We start from the raw sequence: 18707 nt of genomic DNA, 5'->3' as shown, positions 1-18707 counted from the left end.
AGGTTGTGGGTTCAATCCCTGGCCACCTTAGTGGGATAAGGATCCGGCATTGCCATAGGCTGTGGTGTATGTCACAGACATGGCTCGGATCTGGCATTGCTGTAGCTGTGGTGTAGGCCAGCGGCTGTAGCTCCGATTAGATCCCTAGCCTGGGAACCTCCATATGCCACGAGTGCGACCCTTAAAATACAAAAAGACAAAAAAAAAAATAATTGAAAGAAACAAGGAAGGAAATTACACAATGATAAAAGGATAAATCCAAGAAGAACATATAACAATTGTAAGTACATATGCACCCAGCATAGGATCACAACAACATATAAGGCAACTGCTAACAAACTTAAAAGGAGATACCAATGATAACACAAACAATACCTGGGGATTTTAACACCCCACTTACAGTGATGGACAGATCATCCAGACAGAAAATCAATAAGGAAATACAGGCCATGAATGAAGCATTTAGACCAGATGGACTTAATAGATATTTATAGGACATGCCATCTAAAAGCAACAAAATACACATTCTTCTTGAGTGCACATGGAACATTCTCTAAGAGTGATCGCATCATGGGCCACAAATCAAGCCTCGACAACTTTAGGAAAATTGAAATCATCAAGCATCTTTTCCGACCACAATGCTGTATGACTAGAAATCAACAAAAAGAAAAAAAAACTGCAAAAATCACAAACACATGGAGAATAAATAAATGTGACTAAACAACCAATGGATCACTGAAGAAATAAAAGAGGAAATGAAAAAACTCCTAGAAGCGAATGACAACAAAGATATGACTCTCCAAAACCTATGGGATGCAGCAAAAGCCATTCTAAGAGGAAAGTTTATAGTAATACAAGTCTACCTCAGTAAATAAGAAAAAGCTCAAATAAACAAGCTAACTTTACATCTAAAGCAGCTGGAGAGAGAAGAACAGACAAGACCTAAAGTCAGTATAAGGAAAGAAATCATAAAGATCAGAGCAGAAATAAATGAAATAGAAAGGAAGAAAACCATAGAAAAGACCAATGAAATGAAAAGCTGGTTCTTTGAAAAGATCAACAAAATTGATAAACCTTCAGCCAGACTTATCAAGCAAAAAAGAGAGAGGACTCAAATCAATAAAATTAGAAATGAAAAAGGAGAAGTTACAATGGGCATCACAGAAATACAAAGGATCATAAGAGACTATTACATACAACTATATGCCAAAAAAATGGAAAACCTAGAAGAAATGGATGAATTCTTAGGAAATTTAGTTCCAAGACTAAATGAAGATTAAATAGAAAAGATGAATAGACCAATCACAAGAACTGAAATTGAAACTGTGATTAAAAAACCTTCCAACAAACAAAAGTCCAGGACCAGATGGCTTCCTAGGTGAATTCTATCAAACACTGAGAGAAGAACTAATACCTATCCTTCTGAAAGTATTCCCAAAAATTGCAGAGGAAGGGATACTCCCAAATCATTTTATGAGGCCACTATCACCCTGATACCAAAACCAGACAAAGATACCACAAAAAAAGAAAATTACAGGCCAATTTCACTGCTTAACACAGATGCAAAAATCCTCAACAAAACACTAGCAAACCAAATCCAACAATACATCAAAAGGCTTGTATATCATGATCAAGTGGGATTTATACCGGGGATGCAAGAATTCTTCAATATCCACAAATCAATCAGTATGATACACCACATTAACAAACTGAAGAATAAAAACCATATGATCCTCTCAATAGATGCTGAAAAAGCCTTTGACAAAATCCAACACTCATTTCTGACAAAAACCCTTCAGAAAGTGGGCATAGAGAGAAGCTACCTCAACATAATAAAGGCCATATATTTCATTCTCAATGGTAATTTCATTCAGAGCTAATTTCATTCTCAATGGTAAAAAGCTGAAAGAAATCCCACTGAGATCAGGAACAAGACAAGGATGTCCGCTCTCACCACTACTATTCAATATAGTTGTGGAAGTTCTAGCCACGCCAATCAGAAAAGTAAAAGAAATAAAGGAATCCAAATTGGAAAAGAAGAAGTAAAGTTATCACTACTTGCAGATGACATGATACTATATCTAGAGAATCCTAAAGACTGTACCAGAAAATTGTTAGAGCCAATCAATGAATTTGGCAAAGTCGCAGGATACAAAATTAACACTGAGAAATTGACTGCATTTCTGTATACTAACAATGAAATATCAGAAAGAGAAATTAGGAAAACAATCCCATTTACCAATACAACAACAACAAAAAAATAAAATACTTAGGAATAAACCTAAAGATACAAAAGACCTGTACTCTGAAAACTGTAAGATGCTGATGAAAGAAATCAAAGACGACACAAACAGATGGAAAGACATACAATGCTCTTGGATTGGAAGAGTCAATATTATCAAAATGACTATACCACCCAAGGCAATCTACAGATTCAATGAAATCCCTATCAAACTACCAAGGACACTTTTCACAGAAATAGAACAAAACATCTTAAAGTTTGTTTGGAAGTATAAAAGAATCAGAATAGCCAAAGACATCCTGAGAAAGAAAAATGTAGGTGGAGGAATCAGGCTCCCTGACTTCAGACTATACCACAAAGCTACAGACATCAAAACCATACGGTACTAGCACAAAGACAGAAATATAGATTAGTGGAACAGGGTAGAAAGCCCAGAATTAAACCCATGCACCTACAGACAGCTAATCTATGACAAAGGAGGCAAGAATATACAATGGAGAAAAGACAGCCCCTTCAATAAGTGGGGCTGGGAAAACTGGACAGCCACATGGAAAAGAATGAAATTAGAACACTCCCTAACACCATACACAAAAATAAACTCAAAATGGATTAAAGACATAAATATAAGACCAAATACTATAAAATTCTTAGAGGAAGACTTAGGCTAAACACTCTCCGACATAAACCACAGCAACATCTTCTTAGAACCACCTCCTAGAGTAATGACAATAAAAACAAAAATAAACAAATGGGACTTAATTAAACTTAAAAGTTTCTGCACAGCAAAGTGAAACAAAAATGAAAAGACAATCTACAGAATGGGAGAAAATATTTGCAAATGAAGAGACTGACAAGGGATTAATCTCCGAAATTTATAAACACCTTCTGCAGCTCAATACCCAAAAATCCAACAACCTCATCAAAAAATGGGAAGAAGATCTAAACAGACAATTCTCCAAAGAAGACATACAGATGGTCAAAAAAAAAAAAAACATGAAAAGATGTTCAGCATCACTCTTTATTAGAGAAATGCAAATCAAAACCACTATGAGGTATCACATTACACTGGCCAGAATGGCCATCATCAAAAAGTCTACAAACAATAAATGCTGGAGAAGGTGTGGAGAAAAGGGAACCCCATTACACTGTTCATGGGAATATAAACTGGTGCAACCACTGTGCAAAACAGTATGGAGATTCCTCAGAAAACTAAAAACAGAATTACTATTTGACACTGCAATTCCACTCCTGGGCTTCTATCAGAGAAAACCATGAGTTAAAAAGATACATGTACACCAATGTTCACTGCAGCACTATATACAATAGCCAAGACATGGAAACAACCTAAATGTCCATTGACAGAGGAGTGGATAAAGAAGACATAGTATATATAGACAATGGAATATTACTCAGCCATTAAAAGGAAAGAAATAATGGCATTTGATGCGACATGAATGGACATAGAAATTATCATGCTAAGTGAAGTCAGTCAGACAATGAGACACCAACATCAAATGCTATCACTTACATGAATAGAAAATCTAAAAAGAGGACAAAATGATCTTCTTTGCAGAACAGATACTGACTCACAGACTTTAAAAAACTTATGGTTTCCAATAAGACAGATTGGGGGGGTATGGGGATGTGCTGGGGGTTTGGAACGGAAATGCTATAAAATTGGGTTGTGATGATCATTGTACAATTACAAATGTAATAAAATTCATTGCCTAATTTAAAAATAAATAAATAAACACACATGCACAAAAATCTTGTACATATGCAATAACTTCATATAATTAATGGTCAGTAAATATTTATTGTGTGACTGAATGAAGGCTCAAATAATAAACTGAAACTCTTAAGAAAAATTAGAACCTAGACATAAACACTGAAGGAGTACATTCATTGTGCTGCTTACAAATACAATTAATCCCCCTAGCTTAGTGTTAAAATAGTCACAGTAAAACATTGGTAACTACATTTGCTAAGCTCTGATTGCTTAGGCATAGTAGTATATCCAGGTGCAAAGAAAGGGAGAACTATCCAAACAGGTCCCTCTGAGCATAACTGCTTCCAGCACCAACACTCTGGAGCTCTTAAAAGTGGGAGCCACAAGGCTATACAAACTGACTTGTACATGTGGAGAAAGACAACTGTGATACTGTGATGATGGTACACGAAATTCATCTACTTGCACTGCAATAGATGCATTCATGAACATTTTCCCATTTAAGCGACAGTGACATGAAGGTACAAAACTAAAAGAGAAAAGGGGGCAAATCCAATCACAGGTGTCTTCACATAACCTACGAACCTGACATTAGAAACAGGGGCACTAAGGAGTTCCCACTGTGGCTCAGTGGTAATGAATCTGACTGGTATCCATGAGGATGCCAGTTCGATCCCTGGCCTCACTCAGTGGGTTAAGGATCCGGCATTGCTGTGAGCTGTGGTGCAGGTCGCAGATGCGGCTCAGATCTGGTGTTGCTTTGGCTGTGGCATCAGCCAGCAGCTGCAGCTCCAACTGGACCCCTACCCTGGAGACTTCATTATGCCATGAGTGTGGAAAGAAAGAAAGAGAGGAAAAAAAGGAAGAAAGAAGAGAGAAAAAGAAAGAAGAGAAAGAGGAAAGAGAAAGAGAGAGAGGGGGAGAAAGAAAGAAAGAAAGAAAGAAAGAAAGAAAGAAAGAAAGGGAATAATAAACGAGAAAGAAAGGAAGGAAAGGGAGGGAGAAAGAAAGGCAGGCAGGCAGGCACTAGGCTAGCTGGTTATTTTAGGAATGTTGACATTAGGGAAACTGAAGTGTCCGAGCATGGGATGGTCACTAATGTATTTCATATCTATTACTTATCCTGTTACACAAGTCATTCTGTCTTTTTCTTCTTTATCTCCGTGATAAACGTTCACTTTCTACATTTAGTCTCATTAATTTTCTATCCATCCATTCCACATTTACTGCAGAATTACCATGTGCCAAATTCTGTGCTAAGCTACACTATAGGAAAGAGAGTTTAAAAGAAGTCTTCGTCCTCCAACATCTCAAAGGCTGATGGAAGGGACCTATATATAAATAAATAATCAAAAGGCAATGAGAGAACTAGATACATGTATCTCCCAGATGAAAGATATGGGAAAGAAGTTAGAGCTATGAGATTTAATGAACTAAAAAGTGCATTATCTGCAATAATCTTAAACAAGAGCTGTGGAAGTGACAGGCTAAGGAAGAGTCAGAGAATTCCAGAATGTTGCAACTCCAAGGGGACTATACTTAATTTCTGTTAAAATTAAAAAGCTACTACTGACAAAGCAATTTCCAGCTGTTAGGTTAGGCTCTGAGAATATACAAATAAACCCTGATCCCTGCCCACCTCAAGAAACATACAACCCAGGAGAAAAGCTCATGACTATTCATTAGCAGGCAGAAGGTATTAAAAAGAATATAGGAGTTACCGTCGTGGCTCAGGGGAAGTGAATCTGATTAGGATCCATGAGGACCCAGGTTCAATTCCTGATCTCACTAAGTGGTTTAAGGATCCAGCATTGCCATAAGCTGTGGTCTAGGTCACAGATGCGGCTCGGATCTGGCATTGCTGTGGCTGTGGCATAGGCCAGCAGCTATAGCTCCGATTCGACCCCTCGCCTGGGAACCTCCATATGGCATGGGAGTGGCCCTAAAAAGACAAAGAAAAAAAGAAAAACAAAACAAACAAACAAACAAACAAAAAACACAGGGGAGTTTTCACTGTGGCATAGCTGGTTAAGGATCCAGCATTGTCTCTGTGGCTTCGCAGGCTCAGTCCCCAGCCTGGTGCAATGGGTTAAGGATCTAGCCTTGCTGCAGCAGTGGCACAGGTCACAGCTGCAACTTGGATACAGTTCCTGGCCTTGGACCTTCCAAATGCTGTGGGTGTAGCGCAAAAAAAAAAAAAAAAAAAAAAAAAAACAGAAAAAAATAAAATTGAAAATTTTATTAATATGGAAGCCCACACAACTAGGGTGGAATTTAAAAGCAACTCTTACTTAAGACACATGGTCTTGCTATAAACTCTGGAACAGTCTATCATGAACCATTCCTCTGCAAAGGCATGTGCAAGCAGCAAATGACAAAACTACGTGTCTCTACCTCTACCTTCTCAGACCACACCTCCTAAAACCACCCCTGCTCCCAAGTAAAAATGAGCACTCCTTTCCTGTTGATTCTCTTATACCCTATACAGACTCTACTTACTTGTTCTTCATTTGTTAATTTATTCATTCTTTCTTAATCAAAAAGTTTTTGTGGTCACTCATTGTGTATGAGACACTACTCAGTGCTAGGGATATAAAGCACTCAATCATACAAACACAATCCTGTTCTCATACAGCTTAAATTCTAGAGGGGGAGACATAATAATCAAATAAAAATAAATACATAACAAGTTTGGTGATGATACATGTTAAGAACGAAAATAAAGTGGAATAATATTGAGAGATGAGGGAGATAAAAAGAGAGTACAGTACTATACTAGCTGTGTAGCCAGAAAAATTTCCCAGATAGGATATTTTAGCAGAGACCTGAATGAAGTAAGAGATGAAGCATGCAAAAGTATGGTGTGAGCAGAACATTCCAGGTGAGGAAATGTAAAGGCCCTGAGGTGAGAGCACGCACAGGGTATTTAATGAACAGTCAGATGAGAAATGGTGGAGACTTGAATATTATTAGTCCCTGTAGCTTCTTAGTGCACTCAAATCCCCCATCAGACTGTGAGTTCCTTGACAGAAGGATTCGATCTTAGTTACTTCTGAGTCCCCATTGCCTAGAACAGAACCTGCCATGGTAGACATTCAATAAACATTTGAGGGAGTTCCCGTCATGGTGCAGTGGTTAACGAATCCGATTAGGAACCATGAGGTTGCGGGTTCGGTCCCTGCCCTTGCTCAGTGGGTTAAGGGTCTGGCGTTGCCGTGAGCTGTGGTGTGGGTCACAGATGCGGCTCAGATCCCATGTTGCTGTGGCTCTGGTGTAGGCCGGTGGCTACAGCTCCGATTAGACCCCTAGCCTGGGAACCTCCATATGCCACAGGAGGGGCTCAAGAAAATGCAAAAGACAAAAATAAAATAAAATAAAATAAAATAAAATAAAATAAAATAAAATAAAATAAAATAAAATAAAATAAAATAAAATAAAAAATAAACATTTGAGAAATTAATTAGTGAGTGAGGATTCACCCCTTCTCTCCCTTAACTGACACACTCCCTGGTATTACTGATGAACATGTTCTACATCCTTCACTGGGCTTTAAGCTTTTCTGAGGGCAAGGGCTATGTCAGATGTGTTTTTTCCTCTTCTTCCCACCCCACCCCTATCCCTCCCTAGTGCCTAGCAATTGTTACACAAATATAAATAGAAATAAAATTGCTAAAGTAATATCTGGGTGTAGTGCTACCAGAAGAAACCTGGAATATGGAATAAATGTCAGAAATACCAGGAGATCAAAATTCTCTGTGAAAAAAAAATAGTGTAAAAGTATTGAAAAGTAGCTGTTTCTTGGTAAGGCACACACCTAATTTCTATCACTATCATCCTTAGCTCTCACCTTTACCACTTTACAAATGCAACCAGAGTCATACCGTCACAATTAAAGGGTGCTTTCAGGATCCAAAGCTGGGTCAGAAAGTGTGATCCTAGCAATGGCAGCCATAGTGTACAGTGCCCAAAGAGCACAGGATGCTCAGGCATGGTTTTAGCTGGAAAAGGTATAAAAGGTCTATGCTGTGAGCAGTAATGCAGACCATATATATCTGCCACTTGGTGGTACTGGGAAATCTGTCTACTCACATTCCGCTCTCAGACAGTGTTTGAGAAAATACAAAGTAGACTAGGGTATAGATATGGTGAAAATTAGGCCTCCCAGACCAGATTTCCATCAAGAGGCAAGGGTTTAAGGCAATACTCCAGGCTTAAAGAGATGTTAATTCCAAGGTTCTATAAGCTAGGTGACTAGTAAGGTTATGGCACAGAAAAGGAGAAGTCAAGAAAGAACCCAATTCTGCACACTAAACCAGTACAAATAATGCAGGAAATGACCCAACATGTAGACAAGTGAGCAGGGCTTATCCCTTGCACATTAGATAACAAGGCTAATTGACAGCAACTCTGCTACTACTCACAGACATGATACGGTCAAGACTATGCCAAATGAAAGATAAGGCATGCTGAGACAAAAGGTAAGGCTCATCAGCAGTATATCTAACTGCTGGAAGCAAGAAAGAGAAAGGTGAAGATAGCCGCTGTTCTACGAAATCAGAGACTTGTCCAGCTGGAAGAACCACTGCAGACCTGCAAGACCAACTATATTAGAAATGTCCATCACGTCTCCTCCACCCGCATCCTCTTTCTAAAGAATCTGTCCCACTCATGGCCCTGAAAATATAGTCCTAGGTACCCAATGACCACCCTCCTTGGCTTCAACTTACCAGACCCAAGCTGAGCTGATGACATTTTTCTTCTGATAATTTGGGGTTTAAATATAAAACTGAGTTTATTAGATCATGTTTTTTTCAGTCCAAAATCAAAAGGATGGCAGCTGAAAGTTATAGTAACCTGAGAATACAGGAAAAAACGGACTCTAGAGCATGCAGACACAGGCATACATGGAAGGAGGAAGAGGCTACCCAACAAATTTCCAGTTTCTTTTATGCCCTACACATAGGTTTAAAGTGTTTATTTATCAGTGGCAGAATACTTGGATAAAATTTCCCTTTAAAAATAGACTTGTTCTCTAGAATGTGGAGGATCTTTAATAACATGTAATTCTCATTTGCTATATACTCTATTTATAGTCCTCTGTTAAATATTCAGATTCAATTATAATTATTCTATTCCTAAGTTATATTAAACTATAATTTAAATATAGCAATATCCAAGGATCCACAAATCTTAGGAAGAAGAAAACACAAAGAAAAAAGTACGTACCCTTCCCTTCAGCAATGGACATCCAAATTTTACTTATAAAATTGCTTCCATATTTTACCCTGTTTAGATGTATAAAAGGTTAACATCTAATTCCATTTACAATGCTGATCTAGCAAGAAAGAAATTAATTTGGCATTAGAGTGGTAACATCAATTTCCCATGTATCTGAAGTAATGCATTTACTGGAAAGAGATTAATATCAATTCCATAAATCATTCACATGCTTTTTCCGGAGTCTGAGACATCTGAGTAATGTCATATATGTGAGTTGATATCCCTTTGTGCATATCCTTTTCATTAATCTATGCCTGGGGTTGCAGAGTAGTTGTCATGAGAAAATATAAAACTTAGAAAAGAATCGATCTTTCTGTTCTTAATATTTTGCGGCTTGTTTTAGGTAAAGTAAGCTAAATGTTGCCAGAAATGCAATGACATTGATCCATACTGGCAGCCAGCATTTTCAGAAAAAAAAACAAGCATTTAGTCAATTTTCATCCTAATGGTAATAACTACTTATTACTCATCTGATAAGACAACATATAACTGCCAACATAAATATTCCCTTAAAAATCCTCAATAATATGTGGACTGAAAGGATAACTGAGTCCAAACTTCTCCTTTAAAAAGTAATTCTTCATTGCTACTGTTGAATTTCATCATTACACAATATCAAAGATGTTTGTGCCTGTATTCTCCAGAGAAACAGAACTATTAAGAAGGGGTGTATGTGTGTGCATAAAGAAAGAGACTTATTATAAGAAACTGGTTCATGCTATTATGGAGGCTGACAAGTCCCAGGATCTACAAACTAAAAGCCCCAAAAGAGGTGATGGTGTAGTTCTGCTCCAAATGCCATCAGGCTCAAAACCCAATGAGAGTTGATGTTTTAGTTCACCTGAGGGAAGGGAAAAAAAATTGGTTTCCCAGCTCAAGGAATGCAAGCAGGAAGAGTTTCCCCCTTACTCTCAGGAGAACCAGTCCTTTTGTTCTATACAGGCTTTTATTTTATTTTATTTTATTTTATTTTATTTTATTTTATTTTATTTTATTTTATACAGGCTTTCAACTGATTAGATAAGGCCCACTCACATTAGGAAGGCCAACCTGCGCTACTCAGTCTACCAAGTCAAATGTTAATCTCACCCAGAATTACCTTTACAGACATGCTCAAAATAATGTTTGATCAAATATATGGGTAGTCCATGTGCCAGTGAAGTTGCCAAAAAAATTAACCATCACAGTACCTTAGAGATCATCTACCAACCTCCACACCACAGACCCCAACTCTTTCATGATGCAGACTTAGTCATGTGAATTCAGAGCACCTAATATCAAGTAAATATTAGTTACTTTTGACCAATTATATATTATTAATTATATAATAATTATTAACCTAAACTTAAATCTTCTATTTCAAATCTTCTGTAGCTAACAAAACTTCAGAGAAAAGGAAGTGCATGAGCCAGTGGAAAGAATCCAGGCCTTTGAATCAGACAAAAGTGAAATCCTGGTTTGGCATTTACTAACAATTACTTAATTTTTGCCCCTTAGCTTCCTCACCAGAAATATAGTGGGAGAAGTACCAATTTAATTGGATTCTTAGGAGAATTAACGATAAGGTATATATTTCCTGTGTAGCACCTGGCATGGATATTTCCCTAGCCATCCTTATTCCATTCACTTTTAGAACAAATGGAAGAATTTTACTTTTCGCCCTCTTGAAAAAAGACATGACTATATGACATGTTTTGCCAATATGATGTAAGTGGAAACTATTTGGGACTCCTCCGGGAGGTTCACTGTTACTTTAAAATAACTTAGGTTTCTTGACTTAAAAACATACTGAGAAATTTCTTTCACCACTAATTCACAAAAACAAAAATCCTTATATTTCATAGTATATTAACAACTTAAAGAACATTTCCCTATCTTCTCTCATTTGCATATAGCAGTAGTATTGTCACCTAGGCAGGATAAGCTTCATTACTGCATTTCAGTAATTAAATCACACACTCAGAGAAGTCAAGTGACTTGCTCAAGGCCACATACATAAGTGCCAGGTCTCTGGAAATACCAATCTGTGAATGGAAAAAAATACCACACAGATAAGAAACTGTTTTACAAGATAATTTATTCAGATGTTGATTTGTTTTGGTGTTTTATATGTGATATCCCACATTCTAATTTCCCATATACTGGACACAACCCTCTATTACACAGATGTGTGTGTGCATGCACACACACCATAAACACTCTTTTCCAGCCCCTTTGAGATCTCTTGCCTCATGGGAGGTTTCTGTGGCAATAAAAAGGCAAAGGTAGCCTCCAACACGTCTCTTCCTACTTTAGCCAGGATTATGTTAATAGAAAAGAGGAGACTTCCACTGGCAGCAGAAAAATGAACAAAATAGTCCCATACACTTAGAAAGTGAAAGACGTCAAGGATCCCACAAGTAATGGGAAGAAGAGATACTTCTTGCAGTCCTCAGCCAGAAACGGCTGTGGAGGGCACCAAAAAGGAAGATCTCTGAGCACCAGGGCTCTGGATCTAGGCAAAAGCCCCCACAAAGACCCTATTCACTGCTTACAGTGAGGCATCCCACCTTCAAGGAGTTGCATGGACTTTAATGATGAGGATGTCATGATGTTCAGACATTTCAAAATAAGAAGGCCTTATCTCATTACCTGAATATCACAGAAGCCTCTTGGAATCTTACGTAATTCTAGAGAAGGGGAGTCTCCATGAAGATGGGAAAGTGAATTACCAAAAATCCCAATGAAATGGAGACCCAGAGTCAGATTAATTTGACTTAAATAAATTTAATTTCACAGTTCTTGCTGAGTGTATAAACAGGATCCATACCAGAAACATACAAACAGAACAAAATCCTTCTGATAACATATGCTTAAAGACCAATTTAAAGCCCATGACATTTTCCTAAAAATTCCTAAAGGACTGAGTTCTCCATGTGCACAAATATCACCTTTTATCCACCAACCAAAAGATGAGGCAATTACCTGCCCCATCAATGAGGAACAAGATATGCTATGAATACATGCAATCAGCATTCCGAGATCAGTTATCCAAACTTCACATGGGTTTAAAGAAGAGGTAATACCTATACATTTGAAACTGTTCCACAAAACAGTTTGTAGAGGAAGGAATACTCCAAAACTCATTCTATGAGGCCACCATCACCCTGATACCAAAACCAGACAAAGATACCACACACATACACACACACACACACACACACACACACACACACACAAAATGAAAATTACAGGCCAATATCACTGATGCAAAATCCTCAGTGAAATACCAGCAAACCAAATCCAACAATACATTAAAAGAATCATATACCATGACCAAGTGAGATTTATCCAAGGGATGCAAGGATTTTTCAATATCCACAAATCAATCAGTGTGATACACCACATTAACAAATTGAAGAATAAAAATCATATCATCACCTTGATAGACACAGAAGAAGCTTTTGACAAAATCCAGCATCCATTTCTGATTTAAAAAAAAAAAAAAAAAAAAAACTCGAGAAAAGTGGGCATAGAGAGGACCTACCTCAACATAATAAAGGCCATATATGACAAACCCACAGCTAACAACATTCTCAACGCTGAAAAACTGAAAGACTACCCATTAAGATCAGGAATGAGACAAGGATGTCCATTCAACTTTTTCTTTTTTTGCTTTCTAGGGCTGCACCCAAGGCATATGGAGGTTCCCAGGCGAGGGGTTGAATCGGCACTACAGCTGCTGGCCCACACCACAGCCACAGCAATACGGGATCCAAGCTGAGGCTGTAACCTACACCACAGCTCACGGGAACACTGGATTCCTAACCCACTAAGCAAGGCCAGGAATTGAACCTGCATCCTCATGGATGTTAGTCACATTTGTTAACCACTGAGCAAAGACAGGAACTCCCCATTCAAATTTTATTCAACATAGTTTGAAAGTCCAAGCCACAGCAATCAGAGAAGAAAAATAAATAAATAAAAGGAAGCCAAATTGGAAAAGAATTAAAATTGTCATTGTTTGCAGATGACATGATACTATTCCTAGAAAATCCTAAAGACACTACCAGAAAACTGTTAGAGCTCATAAATGAATTCAGTAAAGTTGCAGCATACAAAATTAACACACCAAAACCGACTGTATTTCTATATACTAACAATGAAAGATCAGAAAGAGAAATTAGGGAAACAATTCCATTTACCACTGCATCAAAAATAATAAAATTCCTACAAATAAACCTACATGAAGAGACAGAAGACTTTTTACTCTGAAAACTATAAGACACTGATGAAATAAACCAAAGATGACACAAGCAGATGGAAAGATATACCATGTTCATGGATTGGAAAAATCAATAGTGTCAAAATAACTATAATACCTAAGGTAATTTACAGATTCAATGCAATCCCTATCAAATTACAAATGGCATTTTTCACGGAACCAGAACAAAAAGCTTTTAAATTTGTGTGAAAACACAAAAGACCCTAAATATTGCAAGCAACCCTGAGAAATAAAAATGGAGGTAGAAGAATGAGACTCCCTGACCTCAGACTATACTACAAAGCTACGGTCATCAAAAGCATATGGTACTGGCACAAAAGCAGAAATACAGATCAATGGAACAGTATAGAAAGCCCAGAAATAGGAGTTCCTGTCGTGGCTCAGTGGTTAACGAATCCAACTAGGAACCTTGAGGTGTTGTGGGTTTGATACCCGGCCTTGCTCAGTGGGTTAAGGATCCGGCATTGTGGTGAGCTGTGGTATAGGTTGCAGACATGGCCCAGATCCCGTGTTGCTGTGGCTGTGGTATAGGCCAGCAGTTCCAGCTCCGATTAGACCCCTATCCTGGGAACCTCCATGTGCCGCAGGAGCGGCCCTAGCAATGGCAAAAAGGCATCAAAAAAAAAAAAAAAGAAAAGAAAAGAAAGAAAGCCCAGAAATAAATCCATGCACCAATGGTCAACTAATCTATGACAAAGAAGGCAAAACGATACAATGGAGAAAAGAATATCTCTTCAAAAAGTGGTGCTGAGGAAACTGAACAGTTACATTGAAAAGAATGAAATTAGAACATTCTCTACCACCATATACAAAAATAAACTCAACATAGACGAAGACCTAAATGTAAGACCAAAACTATAACACTCAAACATAGGTCAAACATTCTCTGACATAGAGAGTGTCAGATCTTCGCAGATCCACCTCCTAGAGTAACAAAAATAAAAACAAAAATTAAAAGAAGGAACACTCCCAAAGACATTCTATGAGGCTGCCATCACCCTAATCCAAAACCAATGACAACACCAAAAAAGAAAACTATAAACCATTATCTTTGATGAATACAGACGCAAAAATTCTCAACAAAATTTTAGCCAACCGAATCCAACAACATATAAAAAAGACCATGCACCATGACCAGGTGGGATTCATCCCAGGTTCACAAGGATGGTTCAACATATGCAAACAATCAACATCATACACCACATTAACAAAAGAAAAGTCAAAAACCATATGATCATCTCAACAGATAAAGAAAAAGCATTTGACAAAGTCCAACATCCATTTATGATATAAACTCTCACCAAAGTGGGTACAGAGGGAACAGTCCTTAACATAATCAAAGACATTTATGACAAACCCACAGAAAATACAATACTTAATGGAGAAAAATTGAAAGTCTTCCCAGTAAAATCTGGAACAAGACAAGGATGCCCACTCTCACCACTGTTACTCAACATAGTATTGGAAGTCCTAGCCACAGCAATCAGACAAACAAAAGAAATAAAAGGCATCTAAAGAGGAAGAGAAGAGATAAAACTGTCACTCTATGCAGATGACATGATACTATATACAGAAAAGCCTAAGGGCTCAACCCAAAAACTACTTGAACTGATCAACAAATTCAGCAAAATAGCAGAATATAAGCATAACATTCAGAAATCAGTCGCATTTCTGTATACTAACAAGGAAACGTTAGAAAAGGAATACAAAAACACAATACCTTTTAAAATTGCACCCTAAAAAATCTAATACCTGGGAATACACCTGACCAAGGAGGCAAAGGACCTATATGCCAAGAACTATAAAACATTAATCAAGAAAATTAAATAACATGGAAAGAAATGAAAAGCTATTCCATGCTCCTGGGTGGGAAAAATTAATATTGTAAAAATGGCCATACTACCCAAAGCAATCTACAGATTCAATGCAATCCCTATCAAATTACCCATGACATTTTTCACAGAATTAGAACAAACAATCCAAAAATTCATATGGAACCACAAAAAAAGCCAGAATTTCCAAAGCAATCCTGAGAAACAAAAAACAAGCAGAAGGCATAACTCTTCCAGACCTCAAGCAATATTACAAAGCCACAGTCATCAAGACTGTGTGGTACTGGTACCAAAACAGGAAGACAGACCAATGGAACAGAATAGAGAACCCAGAAATAAACCCAGACACCTAAGGTCAATTAATCTTTGATAAAGGAGGCAAGAACATAAAATGGGAAAAAGAAAGTCTTTTCACCAAGTATTGCTGGGAAACCATGACAGCTGCATGCAAATCAGTGAACCTAGAACCCACCCTCACACCATGCACCCAAATAAACTCGAAATGGCTGAACGACTTAAATATAAGATAAGACACCATCAAACTCCTAGACGAGAACATAGGCAAAACATTCACCGACGTCAACCTTACAAATGTTTTCTCAGGTCAGTCTCCCGAAGCAACAGAAATAAAAGCAAAAATAAACTGATGGGACCTAATCAAACTGACAAGCTTTTGCACAGCAAAGGAAACCAAAAACAAAACAAAAAGACAACTTACAGAATGGGAGAAAATACTTTCAAATGATTCCACTGACAAGGGCTTAATCTCTAGAACTATAAGCAACTTAAACAATTCAACAGCAAAACAGCCAACAACCCAACTGAAAGATGGGCAAAAGACCTGAATAGACATTTCTCCAAGGAAGATATACAGTGGCCAACAAGCACATGAAAAAATGCTCAGCATCCCTGATTATTACAGAAATGCAAATCAAAACTACCATGAGATACTACTTCACACCAGTCAGAATGGCCATCACTAATAAGTCCACAAATAACAAATGCTGGAGAGGGTGTGGAGAAAAGGGAACCCTCCTGCACTGTTGGTGGGAATGTAAGTTGGTACAACCACTATGGAGAACAGTATGGAGGTAACTTAGAAATCTATACATAGAACTACTATATGACAGTTCCCAGCAATCCCACTCTTGGCCATATATCCGGAAAAAACTTTCCTTGAAAAAGACACATGCACCTGCATGTTCGTTGCAGCACTATTCACAATAGCCAAGACCTGGAATCAACCGAAATGTCCACTGACAGATGATTGGATTAGGAAGGTGTGTGTGTATATATACACAATGGAATACTACCCAGCCATAAAAAAGGACAAAATAATGCCATGTTCAGCAACATGGATGGAACTAGAGACTCTCATCCTGAGTGAAGTAAGTCAGAAAGAGAAAGACAAATACCACATGATATCACTCATATCTGGTATCTAATATACAGCACAAAGGAACCTTTCCACAGAAAAGAAAATCATGGACTTGGAGAATAGACTTCTGGTTGTCCTGGGGGGGAAGGGGAGGAAGTGGGAGGGATTGGGAGCTTGGGGTTAACAGATGTCAACTATTGCTTTTGGAATGGATTAACAATGAGATCCTGCTGTGTAGCGCTGAGAACTATGTCTAGATACAACGCAGCATGACAATGGGAGAAAAAATTATTTATACATGTATGTGTAACTGGATCACCATGCTGTACAGTGGGGGGAAAAAAGTGTGTTGGGGGAAATAACAATAAAAAATAAATTAAAAAAAAATAAAAATTAGACCTAATTAAACTTAAAAGTTTTTGCACATAAAGGAAACCATAAACAAATCAAAAAGACAACCCACAGAATGGGAGAAAATATTTATAAATGAAGTGACTGACAAGGGATTCATCTTCAAAATAAACAATCACCTTCTGCAACTCAATATCAAAAAAACAAACAACTCAGTCAAAAAATGGGCAGAAGAGGAGTCCCTGTTGAGGTGCCACTGAAAGCAACACAGCTAGTACCCATGAGGATGCAGATTCGATTCCCTAGCCTCACTCAGCGGGTTAAGGATCCAGCGTTGCCATGAGCGTAGTGTAGGTTGCAGATGCGGCTCAGATCCCATGCTGCTGTGGCTGTGGCATAGGCCGGCAGCCGTGTCTCCAATGTGACCCCTAGCCTGGGGACTTTCATATACTGTGAGTGCGGCCCTAAAAAGCAAAAAGAAAGAAAGAAAACTAAGTAGGGGAACAGGAAGAGAGAGGGAATTTTACCAAAGGGGACAGGTGGAGGGGGGAGAGATGGACTGGGTGTTTGGGATTGACTTATGCATAAATTGCATATGGAATTATTGGTCAATTGGAACCACTAATTTTAAATACTGGTACATTTAATATTGGTATAGCACAGAGAACGCTACCCAAATTCTGTGATAATCTATATGGGAAAAAATCCAAAAGACAATGGATATGTGTACATGTATAACTAAATCACTTTGTTGCATAGCAAAAATTGTCACAGCATGGAGTTCTCACCATTGTGGCTCAACAGGTAAGATTCTGACTAGTATCTGTGAGGATGCAGGTTTGATCCCTGGCCTTGTTCAGTGGGTTAAGAATCTAGTGTTGCCATGAGCTGCAGAGTAGGTTGCAGTTCATATCTGGCATTGCTATGCCTGTGGCATAAGCGGGCAGCTGCAGCTCCAATTTGACCCTTAGCCTGGGAACTTCCATATGTCATAGATGTGGCCATTTAAAAAAAGAAATTGTCACAACACTGTAAATCAACTATACTTCAATAAACTTTAAAAAATGGGAAAAAAAACCTTATGGGGATAAAATAACAAACAAGGACCTACTGTATAACACAGGAAACTATACTCAATCTTCTGTAATAATTTATAAGGGAAAGATTCTGAAAAAGAACAGATATATAGAGAGAGATATAGATATAGATGTATGTATAACTAACGCACTGTGCTGGACACCTGAAATTAACATGACATTGTCAATCGACTACACTTCAATAAAAAATGTTTTTAAAAAATCCATATGTGCTTTTAAGCAAATCACGTAACTTCTCTGAACTTCAATTTCCTCAATTTCCTTTTCCAAAAACAGAAAATAAAGTGCTTGCCCAACTTTTTGTCTAGGATTTACGACAGGCCAGAATAGACAGTAAAACAATTTGTTAGCCATAAAATGCTACATAAATATTAGAAATTGTTAATTTTATAATTATTCTTACTGTTCTTATTATTATTTTCCATCAGCCCTGAAAATTCATCACATACAGCATATGGTGAGTTCTCCTTACAGAGGGATCCATATTATCCAGTATACTTTGCAAAGGGATAGACACCAAGAAGCATCTAAGTT

The 18707-nt window shown here is 37.8% G+C and overlaps 1 protein-coding gene across 12 annotated transcripts in view; it reads right to left on the bottom strand.

The window, feature by feature from the left end:
- Positions 1-18707, bottom strand: part of LOC100737108 (AGBL carboxypeptidase 4) — a 1252169-nt gene that overhangs the window by 1122637 nt on the left and 110825 nt on the right. The window lies entirely within an intron of this gene.

This window comes from Sus scrofa, chromosome 6 (assembly GCF_054392235.1).
Source record: "Sus scrofa isolate SSC_HxYL_T2T_F1_AM1 chromosome 6, Sscrofa_HxYL_maternal_Yorkshire_Landrace_v2.0, whole genome shotgun sequence".
NCBI lineage: Eukaryota > Metazoa > Chordata > Mammalia > Artiodactyla > Suidae > Sus > Sus scrofa.
This window is presented reverse-complemented; position numbering and strand designations above follow the sequence as displayed.